The sequence below is a fragment of the Ruditapes philippinarum genome, unplaced genomic scaffold, assembly GCF_026571515.1.
Source record: "Ruditapes philippinarum isolate M1 unplaced genomic scaffold, ASM2657151v2 ctg264_1_1_1_1, whole genome shotgun sequence".
In the NCBI taxonomy this organism is placed as follows: domain Eukaryota; kingdom Metazoa; phylum Mollusca; class Bivalvia; order Venerida; family Veneridae; genus Ruditapes; species Ruditapes philippinarum.
The window spans coordinates 247,449-263,598 of NW_026860475.1; the positions used below are offsets into that span (position 1 = coordinate 247,449).

General features: G+C 36.2%; 1 protein-coding gene across 1 annotated transcript in view; it reads right to left on the bottom strand.

Moving 5' to 3' along the window:
* The window catches only part of LOC132760227 (uncharacterized), a 34,415-nt gene extending 18,279 nt beyond the window's left edge, over nucleotides 1-16,136 (bottom strand). The window contains exon 1 of the mRNA XM_060752162.1: nucleotides 15,992-16,136. The gene's annotated coding sequence lies outside the window, so the exon portion shown is untranslated. The remainder of the gene's footprint in view (nucleotides 1-15,991) is intronic.
* Between the last annotated feature and the right edge of the window lie 14 nt (nucleotides 16,137-16,150).

A 16,150-nucleotide genomic window follows, 5' to 3' on the forward strand; every position in this document is an offset into this window, starting at 1 on the left:
AAATGTTTTGTAAGTCAGCCAATAGCTTGGTCAGACGGCACACATATGCAGACTTGTCAGATTCTATACCCCTGGTTCCAGCAAGCTAAGGGTTAAAACATGTATAAACAGGTTTTCAACTGAAGATCAGGAAAATCTACAACAGAATGTTTATGCCTGGAAGAGAGAAAGGCCGGATGATTATGTCTACTACCAAGGTAATATATAAAATTATTAATTATTTTTTAATATGTTTATTTAAGGTCGCCGCCGGAAAGCCCATATGAGCGACAGTACACTCAAGTCGAGCCATCTTAAGAGCGTCCCGCCAAGATTTTTTCGTAGATTTTTTTTCCAGCTTTATTGGTGGAGGAAGACCCCAGGTGCCCCTTCGGGCATTATTTCTGGCACGAGCGGGCACCTGGGTAGAACCACCGACCTTCCGTAAGCCAGCTGGATGGCTTCCTCACATGAAAGATTTCGACCCGAGTGAGGATCCAACCTACAGCGGTGAGGGACCTGTGATCTCAAGTCAACAACCTTAACCACTCGGCCATGGAGGCCCCTATATTAGAATTTGAGAAAACCGAAAGAGCTAGAGCTTAAATATTTGGCCCCATAGAATTAATGTAATTTCAAAGTAATAATGTGTTATATGAACATAATAATGTCTTAATGTTGTTAGTTAATATTTCTGGGTATCATATTTCTTTGTAGATTTTATCTAAGCAAACCTTTGTTAGTTTTAAACTTATTTGTTGAGACAAATTGTTTTGATTCTGTGCATAATTCATCATTTGATCTAATAAATATAATTTTTAAAAGTCATGAAACCTTATATTATAAAATGTTTTAAACATTTGTGAACTTACCACCTGGTCCAAGTTTTATATAATTGTGCCGCCACTTTGGGGGGATTAATATTTACCCTTGTCCATCCATCCGTTCTCTTTGATGGTGCATGTAGCTCAAAAAGTATTTGACATAGAGTCATGAAACTTTATAGAAATGTTGATCAGCATGAGTAGTTGTGCAGCTGGGTATTTTCCTATGGATATAGGTAGTAATTTTAGAGTTATTGCCCTTGACTTAGTAAAAATTCATAATTTTCAACTTGTGTCGCACGTAACTCAAAAAGCATTTGACCTTGAGTCATGAAACTTTACAGGAATGTTGATCAGCATGTGTAGTTGTGCACCTGGGTATTTTTGTGTGGATATATTTAGTATTTTTAGAGTTACTGCCCTTGACTTAGTAAAAATTTGCAATTCTCAACTTGTGTCGCACATATCTCAAAAAGTATTTGACCTAGAGTCATTAAACCTTACAGGAATGTTGCTCAGCATGTGTAGTTGTGCACCTAAGGTTTTGCTTGTGGATTTAGTCTGTTTTGTTAAGAGTTATTGCCCTTGCCCTAGTAAATATTTGCAATTTTCAATTTGTGTCACATGTAGCTCAAAAAGTATTTGACCTAGAGTCATGAAACTTTACAGGAATGTTGATCAGCATGTGTAGTTGTGCACCTGGGTATTTTCATGTGGATATGTTTAGTATTTTGAGAGTCATTGCCCTTGACTTCGTAAAAATTTACGATTTTCAACTTGTGTCGCACGTAACTCAAAATGCATTCGATCTTGTGTCATGAAACTTTACTGGAATGTTGCTCAGCATGTGAAGCTATGCATCTGGGGTTTTGCTTGTGTATTTATTTTGTTTTGTCAGATTTATTGTGGCCTTAGGGCAGGGCATTTAGATTTACCCATGCCCGTCCGTCCGTTCTCATTTTGTGTCGCATGTAGTTCAAAAAGTATTTGACCTAGAGTCAAGAAACTTTACAGAAATGTTGATAAGCATGTGTAGTAGTGCACCTTGGTATTTTTATGCCAACACAGCATCTGCGATGCGGTGGCATATAGCGATTCACCTGTGTGTTTGTATGTATGTGTGTTATATAGATTATATAGTGAACTTATTTATTCAATATTTGTAAAGTTCTTTCCCTTGACTTTGTAAAAGATTTTTAACTTGTGGCACATGTAGCCCAAAAAATATTTGACCTAAAGTAGTAGATGATCCCTATTGATTTTGAGCTATTCAGGTCGAAAGTCAAGGTCACAGCGGTCTTGACTTAAAAAAAACTTGTCCGCCCAAAAACTTAAGATTTCTTTGACCCACAGTCTTCATATTTGGCATGGACAGGAGGTTAGTCATGATTAGTAGATGACCCCTATTGATTTTGGGGTCACTAGGTCAAAGGTCAAGGTCACAGGGGCCTTAATGTCAGAATGGTTTCCGCTGATTATTTTGAAAACTATACATCACAAAATAGTGATTGGTCATATATAATAGATGACCCCTATTGATTTTGGGGTCACTAGGCAGTGTTTTTTTTTCACCAAAATATTCGGCGAAATTCTCCCCATTCCCCCTTCAAAAAAGTATGTTTTTTCCCCCCCTCAAAGCTGAAATTTCCCCCTATAATATGGCAGCCCAAGTTTGCCTGCAATGAATATCATTTTTTTGCATCTAACTGCCGAAAAATGCTTTATTTTATGCCTGTAAGACTTACTGTTAAGCAAGGTTTTTCATATAGGTAAGGGGAGCTACTCCTGGTATTCCAACAAGTTAATCATGTGACACATCAATATTTTAGATCCGTATAAAAATCCCCCTCCTATTGCATTTTTCCCCCTCCAATGGGCACCGACCCCCTTCCCCCAAAAGTGAAAAAAAACACTGCTAGGTCAAAGGTCAATGTCACTGTTCCCTTAAATGTCAGAATGGTTTCAGCTCATTATCAAGGGCTAGGAAGGGGGGCATATGTGTCGTTCGACATTTCCTGTATTTTACAGTGGAATAAAGGCTGTTTCCCCTAGCCCATAATATATTAGCTAGAAGACAGAAAGCTGTCCCTTTAGATAGCCTCTGCTAGTACCATGCATGTTAAATTGAATTAAAATTGAAAATTTTATAAAATGTATGGGTCAATTCCATTCTCAGTGGTTGGACTTTTATTTTCCCCTTTTGTGATTTATCATGCTATATTTCCCCCTTTAGGAAATTGAAGAAAAAAAATCCCTGGTATAAATATAATTGCTGCTGGTGTTCAGGAGTGAAATATACAGTGCCCATCAAAAGTCTGGAGACAAGTCAATAAAAACAAGTTTTCTTGGCAAAATGCCCAATTTAATTCATTCTGAATGTATAATGATACATATTAATTCATTCATGTCACATATGAACACAAAAAACAATGCACAACTTTAAAAGTCTAAAATGCCAAATTTTGTCTTATTTACCTAATAGCACAAAAACCAACAAACAGCAGTACAGAAAAGATCACACAGTAAGTGCTTAGTGTGTCCGCCTCAAGCTGCCAAAACGGCTTGAATTATTCTAGGTATACTCTTAACTAATGTTCTACATCTATTAACTGTCAACTCATACCAGGAATCACAATCATTGACAGTTCTCTCAGATTACCATGATGCTTGTTCCCGAACTTCATTTTGATGTCATGCCACACGTTTTCGATAGGGTTGAGGTCTGGAGAATGTGGTGGCCAGTTCTCCAAGCACCTAATGCTCTTCTGGGAGTGCCATTCTTTCACTACCTTTGCCCGGTGGCACGGATCACCATCATCTTGGTACTAGCACTCATCTCCATACACTAGCAGATGAGGCGATGGTATTGCACAATTGCTCAAAATGTCAATGTAACCTTTGGAATTCAAGTTTCCATGCACGACCTTCAGAATACCAGGTCCCTGGAAGCTCATGGAACCCCATACCATGATTCCACCACCTTGAAATTTCACCGTTGACACAACACATTCGTCCAAAAGAGCTTCACCTGGACGTTGTCTGGAACATGTTGACCTTGCTCTCATCGGTGAACAAAACAGTGGACCAGTCCACCCTTGCCCAGCCAGAATGTGCTCTAGCAAAAGCCAAATGCTTCTGTCTATGATCATTGGTCAGTAGTGGCAGCTGGCTTCTTAATGGCTTGATGACACTCTAAGCAAACTTGCTAAAGTCTGCGACAAACTGTGGAATGTGAAGCATAAACTAAGTCAATGTCCATGACCTCTTGAGCAATGGAACAATGGGTCTCCTGTCTTGTAAAGATTGCCTGATAAGCAAGGGGAGCGTCTCTTAGTGTAGAGACCTTTGGGCGGCCCAATCTAGGTCGATCATGGTGACTTAAAGTAGCCTCAAATCGATCCAGGATCTTGTGAACAGTGGTTCTGGAAGAAGGAAATTGAAGTTAACCACAAAAGAAACATCCTAAGCTGATATTGTTCTTGCAACAGAATTTTAAAGTATTCAGCAAGTGAAAAAAATCATAAATTTAAGGAACCAACCTTCCTATTCCCAGAATTTTGGCAATTTCTGAAGCAGCCACTCCTTGACTTCTCAGGGTTTTACAGCGCACTCTGTCTTCAAATGGAACCATTGTATTGTAGTGAAACATTCACTAGACTGACCATGGAAGTTATGTTAATATTTGGACAGAAATTTTCTATGGATTATTAAAGGTTTTTGAAGTGATCGAAAACACTAGTTAAGTTTAGTTTTCTCTAAAAAATATGTAAAACTGTAAGTTTGTCATATAAATATGAAAATCTTATGACTTTCTTAACATTTTTTATATGCCAAAAGATAATAAATGGAGGTAACATTAACTAAAATTTCAAACAATAAAACTGCATCTATGCTGGACAGATTTTGCCCAAGCCCATTACCCAAAAATTAGTGAATGTTATGTGTCTTCCAGAACTTTTGATGAAGGCAACTGGTATTTCAATCTTACATGTAAAACATACAAATTTCCTAATCTATATTAATGCTTATTTTAGTGATTTTAAGTCATCTTTACTTGTTTGCTGCCGTAACGTCATGAGTTCTTTTGATGATTCAGAACATTCACTGTTATACTGAATTTATTCCTGTGATAATGCCATTTAGTTAGAAAATATGTATTTTCTATCCGCATTCAAAATATAGTCCGGCCCTACCAGTGAAAATTATCAATTATTAATTTCACTTTGAAAATTATCAAAATGATTCACTTTCCATCAGCAAAAAATTGTAAGAAATTTCGTTCTTTACATGCAAAAATGAAAAATAAGCACTTGTGAAAATGGTTGAAAAATCTGATGATCACTTGTTGAAATAAATTTTCTATCACAACACTGACAAAAAATATCCTCTTTTAAACTTTATAATATTACAGTGTAAGACACAAACATCAACTAGTCATCCAATAGTTCATGATTAGAATATCTGTTTCTTTTAGCAGAAGAGCTGGTTCAAGTCCCAGTCTGGATAGCTGTTTTGTTTTGTTTAAAACTCTGATATTTCATTTAACATAAAATATAAATCTGAGATAAAGATTATTTTAATAATGTTTTAGGATAATAGATTTTATTAAATTATAGCAAAACTTTCCGCCATAATTTTAAGAAGTTTAAAGGCAATTAAAGAATTTAGAAATAGCAGCTGTTGCAAAATGGTGATGTGTTACATGATGATGTCTTTAATATTTTTTCAGTATTTTACAATTACAATGTAATTGGCTTAATGATTTATGAGATAACTTTAAAAGAAGAAACAATAATTTATATCTGTACAGGTAACTAGAGTCGCGTAACTTAGCCCCTGCTCCTTGTTTTAGTTTGTAACGTTTCTTATCAAAGATTATATACTCTGTGCATTGGCCATCATCCAAACACAGTTGAACATCTTCCCAGCAAAGATCCCGACATTCTTTCCTGGTCCTCATACCGAAATATGAGTGCAAATTAAGGCTCTTGCGTTGCTCATACTAAGGTTCTTAGTCATACATTTTGTTTAATGTAGAATCATTCAAGATTTCTGCTTCCTTTGGCTTGTTCCCCAAACCAATTTTTATTTGTTTGGGTCGTCAGACCAAACAATAATGGTAGCGAAATTTCAGACTCTAATGCTGTTAAGTGCCGAAAGTAGTCCGCTTTTTTGAAGCAGTTACTGGGTCCCTTCTATATTTAGCACTTTAGCCGAAAAATTAGGAGATCACTGCGTAAATATGCGGTCCACATGACAGGGCGGGTATTATTTTCAAGCAAAATGATTCCCGAATGGTCGAAAGATTTTTATAATGTATTGTTTTATTCATTTATAAATATACATGCTTATAGTAAGCGCCATGCATTATTACACAAGTGTTAAACAACAGATTGCGTCGTTTACAAACCCTAAATAGAATAATATGGTTTTCTTCAGGCCATGAACAAATAAAGTTCACCGTGGCCCGAGGGGTTATGCGGCTCTTGCTTAGGAAGCGAGAGGTCTGGAGTTCAAATCCCAATGTCGGGCAACTCATTTTTTTTTTTCAAATTGTTTTAGTCAAATAAACATTGGATCGAATATTCAGTGTGTGCAATTAGCCTAATAGCCCCAATCTACTACAATTTAAAACGCTGGAAAGCATTGGTGGCACTATACAAAAAGAAATAGTTTTATAATCTCACAACCTTCACCTTTTCTGACATTCTGGGACCAAACAAATTTCAGCGCCTTCTGTGCTTTGATTTTTAGCTTTTGGCAACACTGCCCTAGCTTTGAGAGAATTTTGTCTAAAAACATCATCATCTTTGATCTTTTTGATTATTTTCTGTAATCAAATAAATCATCAGATACTAGGCTCTGAACAATAATATTCTTCGTGCAATATTCTGTTTAAGTGTTAGCAGACACCCTTTTTAGCTCACCCAGAGCCGAAGCACAGGGTGAGCTATTTAGTATCAAAGGGGGATGCTGCCGGCGTCCGTCGTCATGCGTCAAAACAATCGTCTTCTTCTCTAGAAACTACTGGGCAGATATTACTTCCAAATTTGGTCTGTAGCATCCTTGTGACAATCACACTTGAATTTGCCTCATGTCATTCCAATCTGGCCCCTTTTAGAGGGTCAGCAGAGCTTAAAATAAGAAAAACCTTAAACATACTTCTTCTACAGAACTAATTGATTGGATGATCACCAAACTTTGTCTGTAGCATTCTTGCGGTAGTCTTTTATTTCAAGTTTTTTCAATATTAATTTGATTGGCCCCTTTTAGGGTCAGTAGGGCTAAAAAATAGAAAAACCTTTAAACATATTCTTCTACAGAACTAATGGTATGGATGATCACCAAACTTTGTAGCATTCTGGGTAGTCTTGTTATTCAAGTTGCTCATATGAATTTGATTGACCCCTTTTTAGGGCCCGCTAAAAGCTAAAAATAGAAAAACCTTTAAATGTCTATTTCTAGAGAACTAAGCGATGGATGATCACCAAACTTTTGTCTGTATCATTCTTGGGTTAGTCTTTTATCAAGTTTTGCTCACATTAATTTGATTAGCCCCTTTTAGGGCCATTAAAAGCTAAAAATAGAAAAAACCTTCAAACATCATTTCTTACTGAAATAATCTGATAGAGTGATCACCAAACTTGTAGCATTCTTTAGGTAGGTCTTTTTATCAAGTTTGCTCATATTAATTTGATGAGCCCTGTTTAAGCTAAAGCTTAAATGCCCCAGGTTCATGGAATTTCTTCAAATTATTGTTTAAACATATTCTATGCTCAAGTTAAATATGAGAATATATTGACATGCCAACACTGAAAAGCAAGTTGTTTCTGGTGAGCCGACTCAGGCCATCATAGCCCTCTATGTATTATATTTGTTGTTCTTGTGTTCACCATGCATGTCTATTGTTTGGGAAATAACTGTGTTTCTTTGTAATTGAGGGAAAAGTAGTCCGCGCTATCAGTGAAATTATAATTTTTAGCTGTGCTTTTGTGCATCGCGTCCATTTTCCGTCCATAAACTTTTAATTTAAATGACATCTTCTCATTAACCACTGAGCCAATTTCATCCAAACTTCACAGGAATGTTCCTTGGTGCGTCACCTTAAAATTGCTTCAAAGGAATTTAATTCCATACAGTACTCGGTTGCCATGGCACCGAAAAGGCAAACCATGACAACCGAAAGAAAAAACTTTAAATATCTTTTTTTTTAATTTCAAAGAGCTAGAGCTTAGACTATTTGGCATGAACATCTTTCTAGTGAGTGTCTACCAAAAAGTTTGTTTCAAAATAAAAGCCCAGCAGGTTTAAACTGGCACCGCCCTAGGGACCTATGTACCTATGAGCGACTTCAGGGCCATCATTGCCATCTTGTTTCAAATTTCACTAGTGGTTTATCAGAATATAATCATCTGATATATATATAGTAAGTAAAAACACTGGAAAGCATCAAATAAGTTGGTTTTTGTTCCATGTCGTGCTTTGAGCCGTACCTATGTGTTAAAAAATGCAGAGGGTACCGCTTAATAAAAACTCAAATGAAGAGAGGTAGCCTTTAGCCGCTGCAAAACCGAAAAGAAAGGGTGTTTTTATGATTTTGTTCATTTATTTTTGACAAATTATACTGCCATTTTGTCCGACGATGATATGAATATGAACATATAAATATGTATGATGCATATATAATCAAGCCACCATGTCATTTCAGTCCGAACAATATATGTCGAGGTGATGGACCGCAGACAAGAAATTCGATTTTTGCTTGTAGCTTATGTGAAGTGTAGTATATGAAAATCGGGCACATGACAAATCAGCACATAAATAAAACATTCTAGTGTTCGGTGGTATACATCTCTTCTACATGTCATACCTCCTTTCCTTATTACAATGAAATTTTACTGGATTGTTATCCATCGCTGGTTTGTTTTAGCAGAGAATGACCTGTGCATGTTCAGCAGAGGGTACCGTTTGAGCAGATTTCGCAAGAGGTGGTACCGATATGGATATGCGACCGTGATGTTTGTTTTAAAACTTTTTCCATACAACGAGCATGCTTTATGAGGAAACTAAATGATTTTAAAGAAACCGTTTTATATGAGATGAACAGGCCGGTAAAAAAATCCATCAGGAGCTAAATCTGTTGCCTTCCATATGTTGCGTTGTCGTGAAGTTCTTTGACACCATCTTTTTGAAAGGAATTCTGCCACGTTCTTCGTTAATTGAGTATTGGTGCTGAAAGAGGCATTTAAGACATAATCTACATCTACAGTCATACTGCTTAACAATCAATTCTGATTATGACTAGCTAGGCGCGTTGGTCAGGGAACTGTTAATAAAAGAATTGTTGTATATGCAAATTAAAAAAGTTAAAAAGAAATAAAATTCTACAAGAACTATTACTTTATAAAACATAGTGTGCAGTTTTTAGAATTTATAGAAATGGTCAAGCCTCTCCAGTAAAAAGATGTTTTAAACTGGGGCTATACTGAACAGTAAGGGGAAGGCGTATTTCCAAAGACGAATTGCTCACTAGGAAAGAAAGAATTTTGATGATATTGTTCCTCGAGTAGGTATCAGGTAGTCAGATTTCTTGTTTGAAGTAAAGTGTTGCGTGGTCAACAAAAAACAATATTGGTTTTGATTTCTCATACAAGTAGCGCTTACAGCACTGATGTTTCGACGCTTTTCAAGGGTTTGCCCAATTAAGATCATTATCATTTTTGAGACACTTACTTGTATAGTCATAATTCATAAAAAAATGGATCTAGCAGCGATCTTTGTACTTGCTCTATCTTATAAATTAAGTTATTTTCTGCCAAGGGATTGCCAAGACTATGCGAGCAATATTCAACTGAGGCTTAACATAGTCGTATATGCAGTTTCTTTTTATCTTTTTATTTGGAGTTTTAACATTCTTCTAAATGAATCTGAGGGAGTTATTTGCTTTAGATGTGATGTTGTTATATGTTGCGGTCCATGAAAGCGCTCTGACAATAGTGACTCTAAGTATTTCGCTTCTTGAGTTGAGTTTAGTTGCGATGCTTATGGAGGGTAAAAGGAAATATTACAGGGTTCTTTTCTTTTAATCCTTGAGAACTTCAACAAAATTGTCAGGTTGAATTCCATGACCCAGTCTTTTTGCCCATTTTCTAATGCAGGAGCGTCATCTTGGCAGCGGTTTGGCATCTGTTAGATCTGAATGCGTTTACGGTAGACCAACAGTATCATCTGCAAAGAGTCTAACCTACCTTTGACGCTATACTGGAGTCATTTATGTAGAAAGGAAAAGACAGCGCGACCTAATACCCGAGTCCTTGGGGGACACCTGAGAGCAACGCGTAGAATTCCTATTTTGACCTTCAACTACAAACTTAGCTGGGAGCGTGACTTAACGAAGGTATGGACCCGAATTGTAACCTTATAAACTATATTTACCAAATCTTCTAGATTTACTCACAAGTTTGTGCATGGTCCACCCTTATCAAATTGCCTTACTGAAATCCATGACTATGACATCAGAGTTTGTGGCCACTTTCAAGATTGTCATGAATTTCTGGGAGAAGCTTACTAGCTGACGTCAACAACCTTCCGTTTTTGACCCCAACATGAAGCCATGTTTGATAGGGGCTAAGGATGTGTGTTTATCATAAAAATACATAATATTGACCACTAAGATGCTGCTCCATCAATTTGGACGCTATGCATGTGCAGGAGATTGGTCTATAAGTTACTGGGCTTTGCATTTTGCGTGCCTTTTTTGTAAACTGGGCAATGTATTGCATGCTTCCAGTCTTCGGGGACAATTACCTGTTTTAAGTGAAGATCTGGAAGATGTGGTCAGTATGGGAGTAACCTCTTGATTGCGAGCTCTTTTAATACCCTAGGGGATATTTTGGTCAGGACCAGAAGCTTTATTTGGGTTAGCTTTTAAAAGTTTCTTCACACCATCTTCCGATATAGATACTTCTGGCATAGATGGGTGGAGTTTGGAATAAGCTTCTGTTTGCAAGCCTGGGATAAGCTAAGGCGGGGCTGAGGGAAGAGAAACAGACTCAAACTGGGAGTTTAAGGATATCTGCTTTTGCCGAACTGGATCAGTAAATGTTTGACCTTCTGCATTTGAGGGTGCCACACCACCAGGCTTTCAGTTGTTATGTTACTTTAACATATTGGTAGAATTTTTTATTTTTCACATTTATGGAGTCTTGGCTAAAAAAGTGACAGCAGTCTAGTATTGCCAGTATGCTTTCCTAGTTTCTCTTTGGATTTCACTTTTAAGTACTTTGAGCTTTTTGACCAAATCAATTTGATGGGGACTTTGACCTTTTAATGTTTGAAAAAGTTCTATCACGTTTCCTATTTTTCGAATAATGGACTTGTTTAACCATGGTAGGTCTTGACGTGTTTTTAGTGACTTTAGTTGGTATGTGAATAGAACAAAGGTGGTTTAGTTCGTCCTTGAAAGGAAATCCAGGCTTTGTTGGGGGATCAGTGTGTGTGTTTTCACTGTAGACCTTGGCATATTTACTTACGTCTTTTTTTAAACAATTCCAGTTTGCCTTATTATAACATTGGATTTCCCTCTTTGATGAAGTGGACGCCCTCTGTTAATTTTGATTTCATGAAAGACTATGTCATGATCTGAGGAGCCTAGGGCGAGGTAGGGTTTTTTGTACTATGTACGTGGGAAGCATGTTTGTGAGGAACAGGTCAAGGACGTTGTTACCTCTGGTAGGGATGTTGACCATTTGCTGCAGGTTTAAGTTAATGAGATTTTTCAAGGAAAGAAGTGTATATGTTTGGGAACTTACAACCTTCTGTCAGGGATTCTGTTGACCAGTTCGATGCTTGGCATATTGAAGTCCCCAAGCACCCAGACAATACATTTTTGGGGGATCTTTTTTATGGAAGACCAAAGTTCATTGAGGGGTATCTCATCCTTCTCGTTAGTTTATAGAAGGAAGAGATATAGATGTCCTTTTAAAAACCTTTAAGGGACATTTTGGCCCAAACTGAATTATATTTTGATTTCAGATCAGGTTGTTCCTGGCTTAGGATGGATTTCGATATAGCAATGAGGGTTCCCCCACCTAAGCCGATTTAGGCAGTACAAAAGTGAAGTGCACTTTATTCAAGCACTAAAGCAGCTGACCACCAAACATGGTTGTAGTCTTTGTTTTACAAAAAAAAAAACAAAAAACATACATATACACACACTGGCATACATATAACGGTTTTCGTTATTGTTTTTCAGACCCATATTCATCAGAAATTTGAAAATTTGCATGTTTATACATATCGTCATTGCTGTTTCAAGCCCATGCACATAGTTCATGTGTTACATTGATATTAATTTTAAACGTTTTTTTTCCAGTTTTCATCTTCCTCCGTTTTAAGTCGTACATATGTATACATTATAGGAAAACCAGACATCTAGATGCGGTTTGTCACCAATGCCTTTGGCAATACAATTATTTGAAGTTTTTTTCTACGGATAAACCAATAATTGCTTCTATCAAACGGATTTCATTATATTGCACGGTATATTTATTTCATTATAAAGAAAGTTCGCTATTCATAAACTTGCCCTTGTTTGCATTATTACATATAATGGCTAAACACGTAATAGAATAAATGGAGTGAATATACATTATCATAAGAGTCTTAGACTTCTCTATTTCCAGATACTGGCAGTCAGAATTGCATTTAACAATGCACTTTTCTAGTGATACATCAATCAGTTTACAGTCTAACCCGGTAGCCTATACTCTAAAGAAAATTACTCCGAAAGAGATGAACCTCCATTTATTGGTTGTCGTCATTGATATATACTCTATCAGATCAAAATTGGGCGAACTATTTTTCATGTTTAATATTTTACAGGTAACATGCGTTTTAAAGGAAGTGTTAATGATAACCTACAATTACTTATTATTGGTGATACGTTCGAAAGCATGTACATCTCAAATTTAGATAGCACTTTATACAGGTACTGGGGCAGGTGACCTCCATACACGGGTTGTCGTCTTCATTTTACCCAAGACAAACTATTTTATTGGTGTAATTGGTTGAATCCTTTTAAAAATTTGTTTGCCTTCTCCTCAAATGTCGACAATTTATGTAAATTCACTTAATGATAGTCATATCATAATGTGTCGCTCCCGGATGACGCTGGAAGAGCCTAGGTTGACCCAGGCAGAGCACCGGTCGATCCAGGCAGAGCCCAGGACGATCCAGGCAGAGCCCCGTAGAATCCCAGTGGATTGAAAACGCTGCGAACATGATTACATGATTACATTGATCAATACATAATTTTTATTTTAATATAAAGAACAGTAATGCATGATGATTTTCTGAAAAATCCTTACGCAAGACTGGATAGAAATGAAATGGGAAGGGTATACAAACAAGTGCAATCATCGCAAATTGTCGTGGTTCTTTTGGAATGAACCGGGCTTTATCAGGGCTCTACCAGGATCAACCTTAGCTCATCGTCATCCTCCATGGCTCTGACTGCATTCTCCGAGGCTCTACTGGCATTCTCCGGGGCTCTGCTAGCATTCACAAGGGCTCTGCCGTAGCTCTACCGGCTATATCATACCCCGGATCATACCCGGTTTTTGCCGACAGAGCTACGGTGCTTCCCCGGTGTAACCCCGGTCATTCCCGGCAGAGCTAAGGATGAAGCCGGCAAAGCTTTACTCCCCGGGTTATTTTTTTTATTTCCGGGGTCGAATGCCAGATGTTCCAGAATCATCCCGGACGTTGCTGGCAGAGTTATGGATGTATTCCGGCCGTTCCCAGATCACCTGGACGTCTACCGGGGCTTTGCCGGGATGTAAGTGAGACTGTAGCTTAAATTATGTATTGCACTTCAGACAGGCATCGAAGCAGTTGACCTCCAAAAGCGGGTTGACATTTTACCAAAATTTACATGTTCTTAACGTAATCTTAGCTTATTAAGTACATATTATACCAGAAAATTGTAAAGTAAATGTATATACATGTAGATTTTAAAATTATAAACACTCAGACCTTACATCCGTATATTGGTGTTTAACATAATAGTCACTATTTTCATAACCTCTTTTATTAATCAAAAGTTCACTATTCCTAAACTTGCATTATTTGTAAAAAAAAAAAAAAGGTTCATATAATGGCTATATACACGTAACAAGAATAAATGGAGTTAATATACAAGTAAAGTACATGATTTTACATTCAGACATTAAACTTGTCTACATCCAGATACTGGCTGTCAGAATTGCCTTAACAATGCACTTTTCTAGGGATACATCATTCAGTTTTACAGTCCAACCCGGTAGGCTATACACTATATATGATCTTATAAGGGTATAAAAAGGTGAACCTCCATTTATTGGTTGTCGTCATTGATATATACTCTATCAGATTATGGGCGAACTGTTTTTCATGTTTAATAATTACAGGTAACATGCGTTAGGGGTGTAATTGATTACCTACAATTACTTATTATTGATGATACGTTCGGAAGCATGTACATCACAAGTTTAGATTGCACTTTATTCAGGTACTGTGGCAGGTGACCTCCATACACGGGTTGTCGTCTTTATTTTACCCCAGACAAACTATTTATTGGTGTAATTGATTGAACCCTTTAAGAAAATTGGTTTGCCTTCACCTCAAATGACGACAATTTATGTAAATTCACTTAATAATAGTCATATCATAATGTGTTTTGTAAGTGAATAAATATACAAAGCAACTAAAAGTATACAATTTCACAATTATTAGCGTTATTATATAGAGACACGCACATATTGTTTCGTGATGCTATAAGTTGCTTTGAAAACATAACTTCAATTCAACGTAGATCTAATATTGCGATATAATTAGTTTTCTTTATTAAAATAAAAACTGATGGAGAAATAAAAGTACATTTCGCATATTTACGTCCCTTTCCATTCACTATATAGATAGCAGCGTTCACTCAGACGCTCTTTAACATTCGCGCTAAAAAAAACGCTTATAATAGTAAACTCCGCCTTACTCCAGGAAAGGGATGTCTTATAGCCTCCACCTTTATCTCGTCGGTATACCGGAAAGACATTTTGGGCGGATTATATTTTTCAAAATTGTGCCATTTAGTTTTTCGTTACCATAGCAATATTTTATAGACCTATGATCATCCATGTCAGCTTACGCATTTGAAAATAGAATTTTCGGCGATCGCCTGTCCATATGCTATAACTGTTTTCTGCAATTTTCATTACCGTGCCATTAGATTGAAAACTGAATTGAGCTTTTCTAAAAAATAATGTATTAACAGTCTTCAAGAAATTATGACTTATTCATTTAAATGACAGTGCATGTGCCAACATCTCAATACTTTTCCACGTTAACTTTACTTCTTAAAGGCATTATGGACTATTAACTTTATAAGTGAAATGATCTATAATAGAAGGTCCGTAATACATTAAAAAAATACGTTGATAGTATAACATAAGAACGCCCTGAACGAATTATAATTATATATGGATGCTGCTGGCATGTATAAGATACATGATCTAATGTTAAATGTATTTATGTAGCAAAAAATTAATTGCTCTAGAACAGAATATTATTTATCATCATATAAATGATCATACTAAATCAACATTTTTAAACAATAATTAATTAGAATATGAAAATGATACATTTCAATTGCTTTTAGCAATATTTAAATACCTGGAATAAATGGAAAATGTGATCCACTTTTATCATTTCAATAATGGTACGTAATGTAACCAGTTAACCATAAAGTGGATGTTATTAGTCAGCCCATCTGTACAACTTTGATTATATATTTTTATAAATATTAAGAGCTTATTCATCATTTAAAAGGTTATTTAAAACGCCACAGACACTAAAAGACTCACGAAAAACATATTTTTCCTCAAAAAAACTTGACCAATCTCAAATAGAAACCGACTAATAAGATATAAAATAAAATGATTTTATAAATTATCTTAAGTTCAATATTTATTTGGCGAACTATTTTGTAGACTAATTCTTTGTCTCTAACAATTGGTACCGCCATTTTCTAAATCTATGTATTTTTGGCGTTGAATTCTTTACGGAAATATCTTATTTATACACTGAAATCTTAAAAGATCAAAGTTTTTACAAGATTAAAATATACAGAAATGAACATTAAGTTTACTACTTACCCAAAGTGCCCGACCGAACACGTAACCGTTTCACAATCTTGTATAAATGCGCATTTCAATCTCAAAATTTCTTCCCGATGTAAACAGTGACGTAAATTGCATTCGGTAATGAAATAATTGTCTACCAATTTGGTTAGCGAATGTTTTGAATTAATCTTG